Raw genomic sequence first — 19479 nt, forward strand, 5'->3', positions numbered from 1 at the left:
AAAAGCATGACCCGTACATACTATCTGTTACTGTTCCACCACATGCCATCTGCTGCTGAAGCGAGCTATGGCTACCAGACACCTATCGTTACAAGCCTAACAGTGAAGCAGGGGGCTCCTGCGCACACATCTATAAGTGCCTCCTTTAAATAACAGACTCTGAAACACACAAGCAGCAAGATGATTCCTTGCAAGGACAGTGCATTTGCAGGCAATAGCCAAAGTTTAACATTTTAAAGAGTGCGTCAAGAGCACTTAGACATTGAGATAGGCACTGGTTTATAGCGCAATATAAATGAAACTAACGGGGAGTGGGGGAAAGTAAAAAAGAAAAAAGGGTCAATACTTATACAGACCCAGTGTTAAATTGCCCATGCTTCCTGGAACACACAACTTCATGGACTTCAACAAGAACAAAATGTAATTTTTTCATTAGCTGCGATATGCAAATTTATTACAGCAGTTTTATGAAAAACATACCCTTGCAATCTACATAAAGTTTGCCTTGACCTATTGCTTTATTGCAAACGCAAAATTAGCTTATATTATCAATGGACACCAAAAGAATATGCAGCTCAAAGCTTTCCATGGTTTGTGTATGACACAAGAAAACGAACTGAGTTTACACCTGAACCACAATATTAGATCCAACTAGGGTGTGTGCTGCAGAGAGCGGGTGGAAGGAAGTGAAAAACCAAAACTGAACAAAAGAATTTGCAGAGAGTGTGGTGGGTCAACATCCTACCTCCCCAGCAGCTGCAGGCTGAAGGAATTCAGTTAGATGCATACATTTCAAAATTTTCCAGATCACCTACTGAGTAGACTGAAGTGACCGAACTGTTAAAAGGAAAAGCTAGTATAAAATAAGCTTAAATGTGGTTCCCCCTCCTCCACAATTCCTCATGAACTGAACACATAATTATTTCAATTGCTTATTAGCAATTATCTCAGGGCAGGGGAGAGGAAGCTCACAGATTTGAGACTAGCTTCTGCATCGCGTCTGTATAGGTCATAGACACAGTGTGATGAACTTAGTGTAGAACAATCTTTGATTTCTTTTTGGATCCTTCACGTAGAAAAAAGGCAGGTTTTATCTCAAAAAACATCAGTCTAGAATCTCAGAATTCAGAGTTCAACAAGTCGAAAGAAAACCCCAAACACTAGGGCATATTTTGCACTTAAGATACAGATGCACAGTTTTTGCTAGCTCCAAGGGGACCCTGCTTATGTGCAGGCACAGGACACAGTCCTGAGAAATCCCACTCTAACAGAAAGGTTCTGAGCCCTCTCTCAGAAGGAAATATTGAGCAGCATACATCTTTCATCTTACACCACGAGTGTACTTTAAGGGGAATTTATGCAGTTCTCATAAGGTTAGTGAGGAATACATTTATACCCTGCACTGAAGGGTATACATACGCACAGAGTCTAATCCTTTAAACTATCATCTCTCTTATCTATTTTATATTAGTACTTCAAAGTATTCTTTGCAAGTGGCATTCCTAAACAGTAGCCAAGCACATTTGGAATAAAATTATTCTTACTGGCTCTACAGCAAAAACAAATACATTTGTGTACAAACTGCATTTGCAGCTATTCCAAGGGGAATTAAAAAGCACTTCATAATGCAAAAGGAACATTAATCTTAACATGCTGTTTAAGTATTAATTTGCTTTCAAACTGTATATGCCATACCTCTGGGCATGACACACTTCACTGTAAGAAAAAATAATAATAATCCAAGAAGAGCTACGGAAAGTTGCATATGACTGGTGCTTTAGAGCATAATTACCTAGAAGATAGAAACAATCCCTGTAACTCATGCTCGGTGGATCAGTCTCAGAAGGAGAAGTGATGGATGGGGATAGTTGCACTATTTCCCTCTATTATATTGGCAAACTCACCAGCTGAGCTTCCTCTCGTACTTAATGGATACAGTAAATACAGCAGTGTCAGCAATCAAAGAGGGTAAACTGGGCAAACTGAGTACTTTTAATGAAAAAAGACCAGCTCTTAGATTCCTGGAAAAGCTAATACTCTTCTGTGTGGAAGTGTTATTGCATGCTCACACTTTGCTGTCCCAACAGTCCATTTCAAACTCACAAACTATCTCGAAGAATATAAACAGAAAATCCACTTATTCCTTATGCCCCGGTATCATGCCCTAAGGCACGATAGAGGCTGCACAGGTAGGAGCTGCCTGCATTATTCATCTCGCTCCTGGTCCAGTTGACTATGTCAACAAAATGCACTTACTGAAGGAATGGAGGATGCAGTAGTTGAAAGGCATGTGTAAAATAACCGCATACAGAACCCATTTCAGATCAAAGTGGCTTTAGCTTGATTGTTATACAATCGTATGGTTATGCCATGTACTGATTCAACAGGAAAAATCCTAAAGCCTTTAAACCCTCAATGGCAACTAGCACACTAGGTTTTTCAACCTGTTTTACATCTCCTAGGTAGATTTGAGATTCTTCTTTTTTTTTTAAAGGAGCAAGATGTTTATGGTTTGATACATGGCATTTCACTTCACATTACCTGCTGCAACTCTTCCTCATTTCTCCAAGGGAGGGTTTCCCCAGCCCACTACTGCAAATGAACATAAAAGAAGCAGGGACAGGAGTGGAAGGACATACGGAGAGATAGGCCTTCCCTACCACTATTCCCTTATTATGCACAAACGTGACGTATGTCCAAAGCAAGTATTCATAAAATATGACTGAACAGTTAAAAGTTTATGAATTATGTATCAGAGATAGCTGGTGAATTGTTCTTATCAAGTTACACACACAAACTTGGATTAGATGATATACTGTTCACTATGGAGATGGAAAGGTAGTTAGCCTCCAGATTTGCCTATCTAACAAGAAATACCTGGAGATGGAGCAAAAGCAGCAAGTAAACATCATATAGAGAAACATTTTTGACCAAGACTGGACAGAGAGCAACTAACTGTGCTCCGAGATGCTCTGAGTTTAGTTACCTCTACATAACTGAGTTTCATTCTCCTATATGAAAAAAAGACACTTGTTTATTTTTAAATAAGAATTTTCCCTCATTTCTGTGAGGCTGGATTGCACTTTAAAGATTGCAACACACTATTGGAGATCAGGTTAGATGGAGCCACTGGCATTTAAAATTCAATTGAAGGCTAAAACTATCATATAAACAGTGATGAAACCTAAGAGTTTCAGGAAATAGGGATGAAATCCTTTCCATAGCTGAGGTTAAAATAGAACAAGCAATTAAGAGCTGGAAAGGATATTCTGCAAAGGCTTCAGAAATCTAATGTATTAGTCTGACACATATTAAACAGAAGATCCTGAGCCACCGACTGGAGCCAAGGTTCAACTGTGAGACTTCAGAGCAACAGCTCCCATCGTTTGTGCTTGCCATAGGTAATTACTGACAGCCCTACCATATCCCAAAGGGCTAATGAAGTACCATAATTTAAGAGCCTATTACTTATTCTATATGTGTGCTTGATCTGCAGAATTTATTTCAAAACAGACACGCCCGAGTTGTTCATCAGCAACACAAACATTTGATTCTCTTCACTGTGGCAAGAGACAAACATTGCATACACAATCAGATGAAAAAAATTTGGGTGTGAGGAACATGATGTATGGCTTGCAATGTTTCCACTGCCAAAAGCTCCAATTGAAATATATGCTTCTGAAGCTTTGCACAGAAAAAACAATACTGAAAATTTACAACTAAGTTCCACAACACCATATAATCTTTGATAAAGTGCCTGACAGCTTACAAAGTGCATTACTGGCTTTCATTATAGCAGCAGATACTAGGGAATATGATGGATATCAATTCCCTCCTTTCTTAAAGCTCACTAGGCATTTGAATTTTATCTGCATCCTTCTCTCCAATTCAGTAGCAAAAGGCAGTCAGCAACTTTGTCTTAGGTCTTGCAGACCACACACGATAGTGGTCCTGGGTAAGTTTATAGCATAGATGCAAATTTGCCCCAGAACAACAGGGAGTTCAGAAACCGTGTATGGTGAACAGAAATACCAGACTAGGAAGAGGTGGCGATCATCAAAAAGAGAGATGTAGAGATAGTATTTTTTAATATTTCCACTAGCACGTGACCTAGGCACCAAAAAAAAAAAAAAACCCCAAAAAAAACCAAACCATTTTGAGATGAAGCTGTAAGTTATGATCAACAGAGGATGGGGAGAACATTGCACACAACAGATGGGATGATCACAAGGGCTGGAACAGAATTTATTTTCATACATCAAAACGTTAAATCATGATGTGACCACAAACTTCAGCAAAACAGCAGGCACTCATCAAATGGAACAAACTCAGGTTGAGGACCCCCAAAACAGAATTTCATACATTTTCCAGTAGTGTTCAATCTGTTGCAGTGGTGGCAGAGACAAACGAGATCTTGTCAACTATCTTATCGTTATCTCAGAGACAGGAAAAGAAGTTGCCTACTGCACAATACACTGGTGAACCCCACCTGGATGAGTGCCTGACGTTCCAGCCACCCAACCACTCATGTTCACAGAAGAAACCAGAAGGTGCAAAGAAATAGAATGGAAAGGAGATTTAATCTCTCATTTATTTAACCTCACAACACAAAGGTTAAAGGGGCAGTTTGTAGCTGCTGTTCGTACAGGCAGTTAAGTAAATATCACTGGACAAGCAAACAGAAAGGAAAATAGGAAATATACGTTTAAAAATAGACTGGGTTGAGGCATCTCTAAGAATAGAATAAACCACCAGAATTACACTAGTACTTGAAGACAACTTCTACTTCCTAGAACGATGATATTCTGGTATAAGTTTCTAATTGAAGCAGAAGGGGCAAAAACCTAAATTACTTTTAATATGAAAATTCATTCAATGGCAAAAGGTGATTGTATTGATGTGGTGCCCAGAAAGCAAGGCACAGCGCTGAGCAACCAAGGAAGTTGCGTGAATTGTATAAGCTGTAGCACATTACTTCAAAAAACACCCCCAAAACCAACCAACCAAAAAAAAAAAAAATCAACATACAGGAACACTTCAGAAGCATGTCAGGAGCACTAAGCTTTTAGCTTGCTATTGACCATTGACAGGGGCTTCAACAACAGCTACCTATTAGGAAGTGCCAGTGCTGTGCCACGCTCTGACAGAAACAGGTTGCTGTCAGAGTGCAGCAAGAGCAGAACTCCTGAGAAATACATTGTTTTTTCTTGTTTAGAACAGAACTCAAGAGCTCTGCTTTGCTTTGATACTGTACAACAAAACACAGACAAAAGAGGTATTAGATGCATAAAGGCAGGTATGCTGCAGCATTTAGGTCTCCAAGAAAGAGAATATTTTTCAGAGATATGAAGAAAATTGTTCTTAGTGAGTTTCTGGAAATCTATGGTTTATCTATGAGCAGAATGATGATGGCTCCAATTAAATCAATCAGTTTCCATGGTTTAGGACCTTTTTAAAGGGGAGAATAAGCTTCACTCCATCCTTCCATGAGCACCTCCAACAGTGACTCAAGTGGGAATTGTCCTCAACATAACTCCCTGATGAGGTTTTTCTTTCTCCCCAGTAATATATACGTGGGCTTTTTTTCCTTATTCTTTAGGTTCTTACAGACACCCCATTGACTAACAGTAACATAGAGTCTTTTTAGCAGGCAAGGAAGGAAAGGTTATTCATGGCATTGCACTCATCACTGCACTGCTGAAGCTTACTCACTCTCTTGATGCTTTTATTTAAATACTAAGGAAGTTTAAGGGATCTTCTCTTTGACATTTGAAGGCGCACCACCACCTTGTCACATGGCCTGACAGCACTGCGCATGAGCTATTACTTCAAAGTCATTTTCAATTTTCTCCCGCTCTAGTTCAATCCCATTAATTTGTATTCATGAATTTATTTTGAAGCCAAATGTGTATTACTTTCCACTTGTAGACATACAATTTCATTTGCTCTCTTTGAGATCACTTAAATAGCAGATCTAAATCAGTTTTGAATTTTACCTGCTGTTCAGCAGTGACCTCAGTTTTTTATTTTGTGGCATCAGCAAATTCAATTAGTTTATTTCGCACATCTAGGTTGTTGATGTTGGCTGGAAACAGAAGAGGTTAGAGCACTGACCTCCGTAGAACTCTCACTGCCAGCCAAACCTGCCTTCTCCGTTTTCTGTTGTATAATTGGGTTTTACTCATTTTTATCAACTATCTCTAATGTCTGAACTTCACTTGCATTGAAAAGCAACCTGCCAACTAAAGCTGTCTCTTTTTTGAGCTGGCAAGAACATAATTTCATGAAAGTAAAAATTATCACTGTTCATATTTGCTAGACTCTGAAAGAAGAAAAAAAGGAGAATCCAAACAAAGCAAACTAGATGGAGGACTTGTTTATAATTATTATATCGCAAGGTGTCAGTACCAGAAAAGCAGAAAGATCTATTTAAGTAAGAGCTGACCGCTAGAACAAGTTACATTCAAGAACGCCACTTTAAAGGACTACTTCTACCCTCTCTGCTATAGCTTATGAAGTCTTACCCTGACCCTCAGCTGTTTGGAAGTCACAAATTAACTCAGGTTGGAAGGGTTCTCTGGAAGTCACCTAGCCCAACGTCCCAGCTCAAAGCATGTCTATTTATAACAGGTTTTTCATGGCTTTGTTCAGTCAAGTTTAGAATATCTCCAAAGATCGATGTTTCAAACCAATTTTGGTACTTGCTCTGGTGTCTGACCTCCCCCACGGTGAAAAATATTTTTTCTTATACTGAGCTGGAATTTCTCATATTCCAATTTGTGTCTTCTGCCACGTGTCCTTCCACTGCGCACCTCCAAGAAAAGTCTGGTACCATCTTCACTAAAACCACTTACACCCTTGCCAGCTCATTGACTGCCTTAAGTCAGGTCTACATGTTACATTACAGGCCAGTGGAGAAATACACAACTGAAAGTCAGACAGAATGAAAAGACAGAGCTGTCTCTAAGACAGTGTACCACAGCTATGCTTAAAAGCTATGCGAATGACTCTGCCTCCTACAAGACTCACCCCCAGCCCCCTCCAGAGTGAGCATGGCATTTCCAAGACTGGGGTTTCTTATGGAGCCAGGGCCCTAAGAGCTGATGGCCTCCTATATCAACAGTCAAAAGACAAATGCTCCCATCATGACTGGAATATGGAGAGATTTTCTTTTGTTACCTTTTGGCATCACACCTTTTTTCCACTTTCCTTTTTTTTTTTCCCCCCATCAACTGAGTTTCTGCAGGTACAAAGCTTAACAACAGTCTCATGATTTCCACCTCTATTGAGTACATTACCTTTTACTTAAAATCATGGCTAAAGGAACACTAAGTTGTAGATTTATTTGGGCTTGATTCCTAATAGAACCTTTGCAAAAATTATTTAGGATTCAATGCTTTAAGTTGGTCAACTCAGAGACAAGTCCTTTTCATTCTGAAATTCCAAAGTAAAACAGAGGTGTTACACAAACTATAGGAAAGATGGTTAGAGGCCCCAACATGCCATTAATGAAGGCCTACCTGAAGATGGATTTGGAAAAAAATCTTATCCACTAAATTGTCCAACTAAAATTTTTCCTTTAGGAAAAAATTAGTAGGCATCATCTCCTACGAGTCTGTGGAGCAAACCCAGACAAACTTGGCAACAAGATGATCATTGATCAACCACCAGCTGACGACTTATATACTCCAACACTGCAAGCTCACTCTACATCCATTATAAAAAAGCATTGCACGTTGGGGCTTTTTCTACCATCTGTTTATCAACATAAAAAGAAGGGGAAAAAAAAAAGTTAAGATGAATAGATCCTTTGCAAAACAATGACGATTCAGCCTTGGACAGTTTCCAGTAAGCTGACCTTGCAGACAGACTACCTGTAGTAGGTAAATGTAGCTCTGGGAAACGCTAATTTTTAAACAAGCCTAATAGTTGGACGTAATACTGGAAATTCTATTTCTGGTTTATCAAATTGTAATTAAAAAAAATTGAGGCATAGATACCAATAAGCAATACTTTATATTGATGTAGTCATTGAAAAGACATTTTTGAAGCTATTATGCATAAGTCACATCCCAGTCATCCTAGTTCCAATTGAAAAGTGAAACGAAACAAAAGAGACTGACAAAAAAACAAGCAAAAAAATCAATAAAACGCAGCTAACACTTGGCTGGAATGAATCACATTCTCATCACTTTCTGGGTATCTCTAGATGACCATAGCAGTTGAAGAAGAGAAAAAAAAAAAATCTGGAACTCACTAAGTTTGACTACAAGGAGACTGATTTTGATTTAAACAGCCTAGTAAACCCCACAGAATGCTTGACTTCCTAAAACTGTGATTGCCATGAGTCAGGTATTTATTATTTCACCAAACCACAATCTCCCCACCTAAAAAAAGTAAATATGGCTATCAGTACTTTGACCAGTCTTTAAGTTTTCTAACTACTGCATTTACAATGATCACCTGGGTTCTATCTCAAGATAGATCACCTGAATTTTCCAAGGACTTTTTCTGAAACACACTGCTAAGCAGATAGGGCTGCAATTTTAAGAGAACTTCGAAATTCTTCTAGTTCCTTCCATGTGTAATGCAAGAGGCTTTCTGAATTGTGAACTGTAGGCAGGCATTTTGCAGAGTTCGGCTAAACAAAGGAGCAAAACAGGGTACCTGCATGCTAAGACCCTGGTCACTGCTCAAAGAATTTCACTTATTCCTAGCACTAGAGCCAAGGCTGATCACTCCCCAGTGAAAACGGCTACTTCACAAAATCTTCGTAGCAGCACATATTGTTGGTACTGTTGTTAAAACCGTGGTCTTCAGATTATTCCCTCTGTTTTCACAAGACTTTCCATATGATTTTCCTTGCAGCTAGCTCATTTGGCAGCATGCTACATGTTGGCAGTCTGCAATAATATGAGAGAAAAGTGAAGGATTGAGACAAATAATAAAAATACTTCTAAGCAGAATGTACAGAGGAGGGAAGAATAATTGTGCAAAGATACCAGAAGGTAGGGATACAGGGAATTGTCAAACTGCCAGTGGAAAACTCACCCTGTTAACCATGACTATAGCACCCCCATACTAAAAGCTCCACAGCCAAAAGCAAGCAGCAGCTTAGCCCAGGAATTAAAACAGGCCCTGTAGGCTTAGGCAGTACTCCTTAGACAATGCAGGAAGACTTTATGTGTAGATGGCAGCATGATATGGTCAGGTACACCAGCTTGAATGTGCATCCCTAGCAAACTGCCTAGACAACTAAAGTGCATGCTGTGCAATCAAAGCAGAAGTCTTGTGGGTTTTATCTTTATATTTTTCCTAGTCATCTACTATCAGTCACCTACTTTCCTAAACCTTCTTTTGAAATGTTTTCAGCTCCTTTATTCGTTTACAGATTAAAAAAAATGCAGCATGGGGTTATCTGATGACAACCCACAAGCTAGTATAGAAAGTCAATTGAACCTAGTCTTTCTCTTTCCATAAATGAGATGTTTCTGAATATTATGCGTAGATCAAAGAACACATTCTTTCTTTCACTAATAAAAGTCCTAAATAAGGTAATGAAGGAATTTGATCCAGTTTAAGTTACCTTAACACAGATGCCTTTCACTGTTTTAGTCTCCAAACACTTTTTGAATAGGACATCTTATAAGTAGTTTTCTATGCAAATCTAAAACCTTTTCAATTTACAATTGCAAAGTTCACCGCATCCCAGGCGGCTTTTTATGTATCAAGAAATTGTTTGGCTATACAAACCACAGCAGCAGGCACTGGCATTTGAAAGCTATGACGTAAGGACTTTTCCTTCATTGTCATGCAGAACCATTGGCCAGTGATTTAATTAACCCAAGCATTAAGAAATTTTATTCTATTCTCTCTCAAAAAAACAGATGAAAGTTACAGAAGGGTTTTAAAGAAACACTCCAAGATCTAGAAAGAAATATAAATATTGCCAGGGAATGGATGAATATGGAGGAAATTAAGGGCACAAAGTCTTATCTAATGCAAATTTAGTTGCAATGCAAGAATAAAGTTACTGTAGTCTTCACCTAGACAGGTAGAGGATGCCAACATTTATCACAAAAGCAGTTACAGAATTGGATCTCCTATCACCTACCAAAAGCTGAACTTCATTCCTTACGTAGTTCTTAAGAGTTTCAAACAGAAACAACAAAGGAAGTTCAGCTGAATCTAAGCAAGGCCAGCAGAATCCAGCACATATGTGCCAGTTTTATTGAGATGATAGTAAACTTCCAGGAAAATCTACATAACAACTGTTAGCAAGTGCTGGTGTTTTTTGTGCTGCAAAAGTGCTGCATCATCTCTTACATGTGTATAATCATCCAGGTTGCATCTTCTCACATGATTAGACAACAGAGGTACTGAACAAGCCATCTCATAGTAGTAAAACATTTCCATCTTACTGTTACTTAGACTGAATTATGACTGACTAATGCAGAACAGAAAATAATTCCCTTAATGTACGACTCCTGCCATCACTGATGGTGTGCCATAACTGACATACAGATTTGTGTGCCATCACACCAGGACAGACTGCATGCTACAGTTTCTCCAGGGACATTTTATGAGAGCTGGTATGAAATATTCTAACTCCAAAGCTGTGGTCTGTGCTGCAGTTTTACCCCTCCTGTGACAAGTGGTAATTCTTTGTGCATTCAGAGCAGATCTCTTGGATTCCACTCTCAGAAGGGAAATTAATCCCTTTTGATCTATTTGAATCTAAGAATTCCTGCTTACTCATGCTTGCTGGAATTAAAAAAAAAAAAAAAACCAAAACCACAACAAAAAACCTTTTCAAACTTCAAAAAGGCTTGACACACCCATCTGTTCCAGCTAAATTCTGCACAAGAATGAGAAAGAACTCCACATAAGGGATTTGATCTCACATGTCTTCAAACCATTGGGAATTTTCTCAGTGACTTGAATGGGAGGAAGATCAAGCCCTGGGAGCATAGCAGGGCAGCCAGTTGGTCACAAGGTATTGATTGCGAGCCCTGTGTCCGTTTTGAAATAGTATGTTCGACCCTCAGGCTAAATAGGCTGGCACAGATGATCTACACTGAATAGAACGCTACTAACTCAGGTATTCATTGAAAGACTCACAAAATCTGGCATTTCTCTTCCTCCTCGTGTGCAGACTCCCATACTATGTGGGAATCTCAGTTTCAGTATGAAAATGTTTTTAGCCCTGAGTTATAGACAGCTTGAAAAGTCAAAGCCCTAAAGGCTCAAAAATCAGAAGGCATGCCAGTAACAAATCTGAGGCTCACCATTTTTTTGCAGACGAGAGTTGTGATTTTCAAACCTTTAAGACAACCACCATTAAAAATTCAGTAAGTCTTTTAATCTTTGATTTTATCTACTAAAAATAGGAAAGCATAAAAGTAGAACTGTATATTACTCTAAGTGGGTAATAGTTATGCAAGCCCCTTAACTCACATATGAAAAAGTTAGAAAAGTTATTTTGATTAATAGGAAGCTAGAGTATTCATTACTTTAGAATCTGAGATTTTGCAAGTGTTATAACTACTGCGAATGCCTAAACACACCACTCCAAATGTTAGGTTAATTCTGACACACTGAAGAACTGCTCTGAATACAAGTATAGAAAAGCATATCCATATGAAAACACAGCTCATGGAAGACAAACACTCCTTCTGCAACACTGCAAAGACTTTGTGATATAAAGTCTAAAACAAAATTATAGCCATTAACTGAATGGGGCCATAATTTTAGTTAACATCAACAGTTTCAGACTGTAGCAAAAGTCTGGTTACTTTGGAAGCTATAAAAACCACATTGCACTAATCAATAGAAACAATGCCACACAAAAATTAGAGTGGAAGAGTTAAAAATAGCTTGGAAAAAACCCTCACCTTAGGGCAACAACAGCAAATTCAGCTTTTCAAAATTTGCTGGAGGGGGTGACACATTTTCATGAACAAGTTTGTTCATTCTAAAATGCCTTTAAAAATAAGAATATAGGTCAATTTTTTTTCCTTCTTGCTCCAAAGGGAATAAAGAAAAACCTGAGAAAAATATATTTCAGACAGAAAAATTGAAACACTGCTGTGATAGATGGTATATGATTTACACATTTTAATTTACTTTGTGTCATATTCCTTTATGAAAGATGCAGCTGGTCACTACAGAAAAAGGTGTCCTCTTTACTTGCAAATTGGGTCAGGTAAAGGGATGGGTTAAACTTTCCCAGAGCACAGACAACACAGGCAGAAAAAAGAGAGAAAGTCAGAGACACCCATTCAGTTGGACCCTACAGCATTAATCTAGGCTGGGAGAGTCCTTTGAAGAGCAGGAATAAAATTCCGTCCCCTTGTGTCCTCACATTGTAGCATTTGCAGCACTCGAGAGCCACTACCAGGTAATCAGATTGAGAGGAAAAACTGGCAGAAAGATCCCCTCCCATGAGGACAAAATGGAAAGGAAAGTGGATTTGTTTGCAGACGCCTACTGTTCCTGTCCTGTGCAAGTGTTCCTGTCATTAAAAGGTCAATAGTCTCGTTTATCTTCCAAAATTTAACATCCTCTTACTGTTTTGGGGATGCTTACTGAAGAAAACTGTGTAAACAGAACCATCAAAAAGCACTAAGCAATTTGGAGTCCTATCACTCTGTAAAAATGCAGTGATGGAGGTGAAAGTGACTGTTGCAGGAAAAAACTGCTCAGCTCACGTGACTTAAATCAAATCAGGATCAAAGGCACTTATTGATTTATTAACAACATGTAATTAACTGGGAAGCAGAGAACTATATATTCAGAATCAATATCAACAATACAACAGATAAACCACAACACTAGACACTTACAAAATGTTAATGAACATCCATAAATGTCTAAACACCCTTCTGTAACCAGTCCCAAAAAGCTGTAATCACCTACACCCATGCACACCAACCCTGTGTGCTACACACACACACCCCTTCCCCCCCCCCCCCCCCCCAGGGTGCACAGGTTCCTTCCTGGCACATCCTCCCATGGGCAATGTGGGTGCTGCAGCAGCACAGCACCCCCACTGCTGCCCGTCCCTTCACTGGGTGCAGGCTGGGCACAGCATCCGGCAGGGAGGCTGCGCTATCTGGCCTAAGCACAGCCTAATTACCAGGAGAAGGCCACATGAACTTCCCCACAAGTGATTAAAATCAAACCCCTGAACCCTACAGGCTAGAAAACCAAGTGCCTGCCTTATGCTGTCTTCAGAAGGTCTGTGACTAATAAGATCATAGGGTAATTCAGTTTGTAAGGGACCTCAGGAGGTCTCTAGTCCAACCTCCTGCTCAAAGCACGTTCAGCTGTAGGATCAGACCAGGTTGCTCAGGGCTTGATCCAGTCAAATCTAAACCCTCCAAGGCTGGAGGCTGCACAAACACTCTGGGTAACTGCTCCACCTCACTTCCTTGAGGGGGGGATAGTTTTTCCTTATATCCAGTCTAAACTGCTCATTTCAAATCCTGCCCATCTCTCATCCTCCTGCCATGCACTGCTGTGAAGAGCCTGGCTCCATCTGCTTGATGACCTCTCCATCGGTATAGGCAGGCTGCTCTCAGGTCCTGCTGAGGCCATTTCTTCTCTGAGCTGAAAAAGCCCAGATATCAATCCTGATTTGTCACCACAGACACAGACCACCTCTACCTGAGTGCTCTAGGCACTAGGATACATTTTCCTTGAGTTTTTCATAATTCTCCTGAAAAATAATTCTTCTAAGACATGGTCAGTAACACACAAAGCCAGTGGTGCAGGAAACACACTGTCAGGATGTTCTGCTTTACTGAAGACTGCAGTTCACCATGGGATAGAGAAGCAGCTACAACTACCCAGGTTATCTAGAGATAAATGTATTATGCAAGACAAACTGAAAAAGCCTCTCCCAGAAACAAAGAATATAGACTTTCCAGTGGCTTAGAGTTAAAATGGCAGCAACAAGATTACAAAATAGAGGACTTCCACTGTCAGCAAAGAACCCCTACTAACAGTATAGTCAAGTCCCACTGAACAATCAAAATTAAAGTTGGTTGACTCTTAAGAGAGCATTAGGCCATAAGTTGCCACTAGCTCTGATCTCTGGTTGCCTTCTCAACAGAGGACACTTCGAATAGCATTCTACATTTAAAAAACAAAATATATTTAGATACTCTTGAAGACTGATACTCTCCCAAAGCCCTCTGAGAAGGTATGGGGAATCTACCTGGCCCCCTGGAGTAAGAGAGAGAGCAAGTAGCAGGATTGGCCTGCAGGGTGTTAGAGAAAGGCAATCTTACTCTAGTCATTTTTGGAAAGTCTGATCAGACCCTGGCGATAACATGGTTGAGCAAGTCCTCTATGGACACAAAGCACTAGTGGACCAAAGAAATAGCAGAAGAAAGTAACAGTGACCTCTAAAAGCACAAGATGCTACTTTCTCTTTCAATGAGGGCCTGCTGCTGTTCAGAAGTGAAAGACTCCTAGGTCTCATCAAGCCTAGGTATCATCAGCAAGCAAACCACTCAGTTATGCACACGAGTTCCCTTTTATCCCACCCTCGGCACACCACGCTCTTACAGAGGCAGTGGTCTTCCACGTCCCCTGCCTCGACAAGATTGTAAATTCCACCTACTTAAAAAGCAGGGATCATGCCATTAATTCTCAGCAACAAAAGACTCAGAAATCCCTCTGGCTCTGACCTGCCATAACACAGGCCACATACCAAACACCTGTGGTTCAAAGGCAAGCTCTATAAAGCATGCTTAGCATCCCAGCAAAATCCCAGGGTGGGTGGCAGTACATTCTAAATAGTCTCCTCTCCTCTGAATGACCTGGACAGGAAACGTACTGCCTAGTGAATTTTTAAGGCTTTACAGGGATGCAGTTAACTTGTCTCGTCTGTGAAGGCTTTATAGACCAAAGATCTTAACCTCTGTCTGTAAACATCAGACAAAGCAAGGGTCCATGAGTCAGAAATTAGTCCAAGCTGTTTAAGTTCATACATGCAAGGCAAAAGTACGCCTTAAAGCTAACAGGTGAATAAAATTTGATGTCTTTTGTAGATTTCAAATTATTTCAGTGATTATGCAAAACAAATCCTGTCTCAAGCAAAAAAGCAAGTGTTTGAAACAGGCCTGTTATCTGACTATTCCCTTTGTTAATCGATATACAGAAAGGATGTTCTGCTTCTGGCACTCTTCCAATCTAAGCAGCATGCATGTCCTTCCATCATGCAGCACTACGGGGATCAAACCAGAATGGTGTCAACATACCATATCTTTCCCCAGCACGGTTTCCAGCACAGATATTCAGCACTACAAGACAAATGACTGCTACAAGATGACAAATGTACAAGGCTAAGTATTAAAATTAGCAACTACTGGGGAAGGGGCGGGTGGGATGTTAAACAAAAAAAAAAAATAAAAGAAACGACACTGAACAAAATGTGTCAGAGAATGAAAAATAATCTCACCCAAAACTCAACAGTCCACTAAAAATCTAAAATTGAGATGCCAGTGGGGGTCAGCAGAACCTGTAAAACTCAGAAAAGTTCACAATCTGAAGTAGAAAGAACAAGATGCACTTACCAAATAAAAATCCTACTTTTTAACATCAGTGTTCATTCTTAGCACTCTTGGAAACATTAGTAATGTTTTCATACAACCAAGACAGATACATGCACATTTCTCACCTGCAAATACCACATCCACCACTGATTTTACATGGTTGAATTTATTTTGTTTTATTTAGAGAAACTTCATATCTTTGTACCATTGTATTATCCTTGGACCCTCAAAAAGGGAAGCCATCATTTACACAGACACAAATTCATCCTACTAAGGATGCAGAACAGCTTCCATGTGCACATCTTAGAAAGCATCCACAGGAAAAAAAGGGAAAAAAAAAAAAGCTAGATTCTCAAAGTCATCAGACAAGCTTCAAAAGCAGAGACAGCTGTTGATTTAGTCCTGAGAAAATGAGCATCACATTAAAATCTCTCTGCCCACTCTTGTCTCAGCAGCTGATTCTATTTCTACAGATGGCCTGCCTGCTTTGAAAGCTTTTCTGCAGCACCCTCTGCCAAAAACTGTCCCTGGAATGTCAGCAAGCGAAAAGAAAAAAAAACACACCACAAGTTGTGTTCAGATTTTTGCAGATCTAAGTGTCACAGTGTGAAGCCTACCCAAAAGCACCACCCAAATAAATGAGACCTTGGCTGCATCTGCCTGGCTCTGATAGTACAGTATATGCTGGAAAACAAGGAAGCAATAAATTAACATATCTACCTGTTGCAAAATACACGCATTTTGTAACACGTTTGGGATGGGAGACCAGAGGGCAATGGCAGAGACAATCCTCGGTGGGGGAATACTTAACCCAGGCACCTCACGCCATGTAAAAGGCTGCACCTTACAAAGAGGTAGGGACAAGGCTGGCAGCTGGGACCCTGCATGTCAGCTGGGCAAACAGAGCGAGCAACTCATTTCCCAGGCCCCTGGCCTCCATCTAAACTGGACCAGAAGGCAGGAGCCTACATTGGTATGAGTGTGTGAAGTGTGTCATAAAATAGAAATTGCTATCCACCCACTATACCTGCCTTTACTAGTAAATAAATTTTAGGTTACACGTCACCAAGTGCTGAGACATTGTTCTTGTGGCCAACTCAAGCTCCCCCATGACATATGCGATAATCACTTCCTATTTCATTTAATAGGTAGTGATTTATTTAGTGGTTCATTTAATAGGTAACTCAGTACTCCAGAAAAGCAAAGGGGTTTTTTTGTCTAATCTCTGACATCATCAAGTCAGAGTTTACATGGCTTCTACAGGAGAAGACACAACAAAGGGGATGTGTGAGGTTAGGCACACCACAGAAATGCACAATTAGAAGATCTACCAGACAGCTGAAATTACCTGCAGGGCACTGAAATAAGTTTTATTCTCCCGTGGAAACAGAAGTAGCCACAATGCTGAAATGGATTTTGAGAGCAGAAATTAGCTTGGAAGTTAATAGCTAAAATGCTGCAACTCCAGCTACTTCAAAGCAACCACAGATTTACAGCAGCATATAGAGCTCTTGATCCACCCCACCCCTCCTTTTTGTAACTTTTTAAATAGGATAATTACTTCTGCAAAATTAAATGGATCTCTCTCCCCCTTTCCTGAGAAGATTGATTCCATGAAATCATTTAACAATATTCAAACTATTATGTCATGCATAATTGACTAATCTAAGGTTTAAAGACATCAGCTATTATTAATGAAGTGTTTTAAAACACATTTTGCTGATGTGGCCACAGCTGGAATTTATAATGGAGCTTTACATGCTCACAGAGCAGTGTAGCAATCTTTTGCTGGATTGCTACAGAAGCGTTACATATAATCTATCCCTTGTGGGGATGGGCAGGGGTGAAGATGGGGCTAAAGCACAGAAATTACACATGAAAAATATTTCTAAAATATAATGTCAAAGGCAGCAGATACTTGAAAGATTAGGTTTATGCCAAAATTTTAGCAGCAGACAGACATTACATTGATTTTTTTTCTCCTACTGAACAGGGATTTCTGTGTAAGCTAAATTTGACAAACTAGCCCTAGAAGGTACACATCCATATAGAAAAGGGAAAGGTTTAGGTTTTTTGTTCTTGAATCTCTATAGCATGTGCATGTTTTTGCAATCCATGACAAAATTCTGGCCCTGTTTACATTATGAGTCTTGCCACTGCCTTTTGCATAGAGGGAGGCAGCCAGCAGGAAGAGGAAGAGGAAATCGTGGATATCAAACTTTACTTCTTTCAAATGAAAGTAATCCACTGGGTGCTTAGATGTATAAACTCATCAGTATATCTGGCCCTTACCTGTGGCAGGAAGCTTACAGCTTTTCTAGAAGCCTGTAGAAATAGCCAACACTAAATGACACTGGACTAGACATAGCATAGCTCCAATGCAGCCTCTTCCATTTCTGAGTTGTGTCTTCAGGTTGCCTCGGTTTAATTTACCCCACAAAGAGGACAACAGGCTGAATTTTATTCAGATATCTATTCTGATGCGCATGCACAGGACCTGATTCTTTGGCTGCTTACTCAAGTTTTAAAACAATGACACTTCATCAGAACCACTTGCTGTTTGCAGCAGTAGAAAGCAGATACTGAATCAAATCTGAAAGTTTTGGCTTCTTGCCATTACAAATACTAAGATCAGCATTCAAGAACAGCTAAGTAGATAAGACACCATGTGCCCCTCTCATGGCAATTTTAATATTCAGACATCAAAACAGCAGCAAAAATCACTGACAGGCAATCAGCAAAACCCAAAGCAGCGATGAAGCCATTTTCCACTTTCATGCTATACTGTTTAGCAATTAACATCTGCTTCAAAGTTTTATAGGTGCTTGGAAAGTTAAAGACATTGTTGATACCCTTCCAGTGGTGCCTGTTACATTTCTCTGGCCTGGAAGATGAAGACAACTATCCCCCAATCCCAAATCACCAAAGAACCTTCAAAATGAAAGTGCAAGCCTGTGAAAAAAGCTCCAATTTTAGTACAGCAAGAGGGTGCGGTGAATTTATACAAGTCCTCCATTTGCAGAATGAGGACCACAGATACACTGCAGTTATGCTTAGGCAGGCCGATTCATAGGAAAACTAAAATCTAGGTATATCTGCCAGAGTAATACCACATCCTATGAAGACTGGAGGTGCACCTCTCCAGAGGTGCAGAATCCCACCGTGTCCTACAGTAGGATGCAAGTGTCACCAGGGCAACACCACGACACAACACAGCAGTTCACAATTGTAAAAGTTGTTCTGTCTCCAATACCCAAATCTGGCTGTTTTTTTTTTAAAAAGATACGAAGTTAAATTGCAGACAGCTAGAACATTACCACTTCTAACTCAAGGATATCTAGGAAAATGGGCAGCGGGGCCAGATGTACTTTTCAGAGTCTATATTTTAATTCTGGGTTGTGTTTCTTAAAACCAGGTTGTCCCAAACTCTTCTTCACAGAAGCAAGGGCCAGGACACAGATCCAGCCCTCTCCTTAAAACTTTCAGTTGAAGGCATTTAGAAAAAGACAGTTCCTTCTTCAGCAATGTGATTCAGCTATGGTTGTTTTCATAACCATGGCTGTGCACATCATAGCACAACAGCTTGCCACTGGAAGATACTACCATCAATGAGAACTAGAGGCACAGAGAGGAATTTAGCATCCTGTGTGCTTGGCTTTTTACAGATTATCTGGTTGAGCCCAGTCATGTCTGCCACCTGTGAAGGTAGATTAAAGGTAGTAATTCTGGTATCATCTGTCCTAATGTGAGATAACATCAGTGAGGCTTAAGCAAAGCTGTCCTAGTGTGAAGTCAGTGAAAGCACAACTCTCTTTGATAGTTACCACTAGCAGAGGTGTGCTGCTGCGTCTATCACACACGTTGTCTTCATGCAAAGAAATTTCCTAAGATGTTCTCACAGACACAAAATTTAGAA

General features: G+C 39.9%; 1 protein-coding gene across 2 annotated transcripts in view; it reads right to left on the reverse strand.

Annotated features, from left to right (window-relative positions):
- Window positions 1-19479, reverse strand: part of LOC127029701 (uncharacterized) — a 29938-nt gene that overhangs the window by 1723 nt on the left and 8736 nt on the right. The gene's annotated exons all lie outside the window — the stretch shown is intronic.

Source organism: Gymnogyps californianus, chromosome 1 (assembly GCF_018139145.2).
Source record: "Gymnogyps californianus isolate 813 chromosome 1, ASM1813914v2, whole genome shotgun sequence".
In the NCBI taxonomy this organism is placed as follows: Eukaryota; Metazoa; Chordata; class Aves; order Accipitriformes; family Cathartidae; genus Gymnogyps; species Gymnogyps californianus.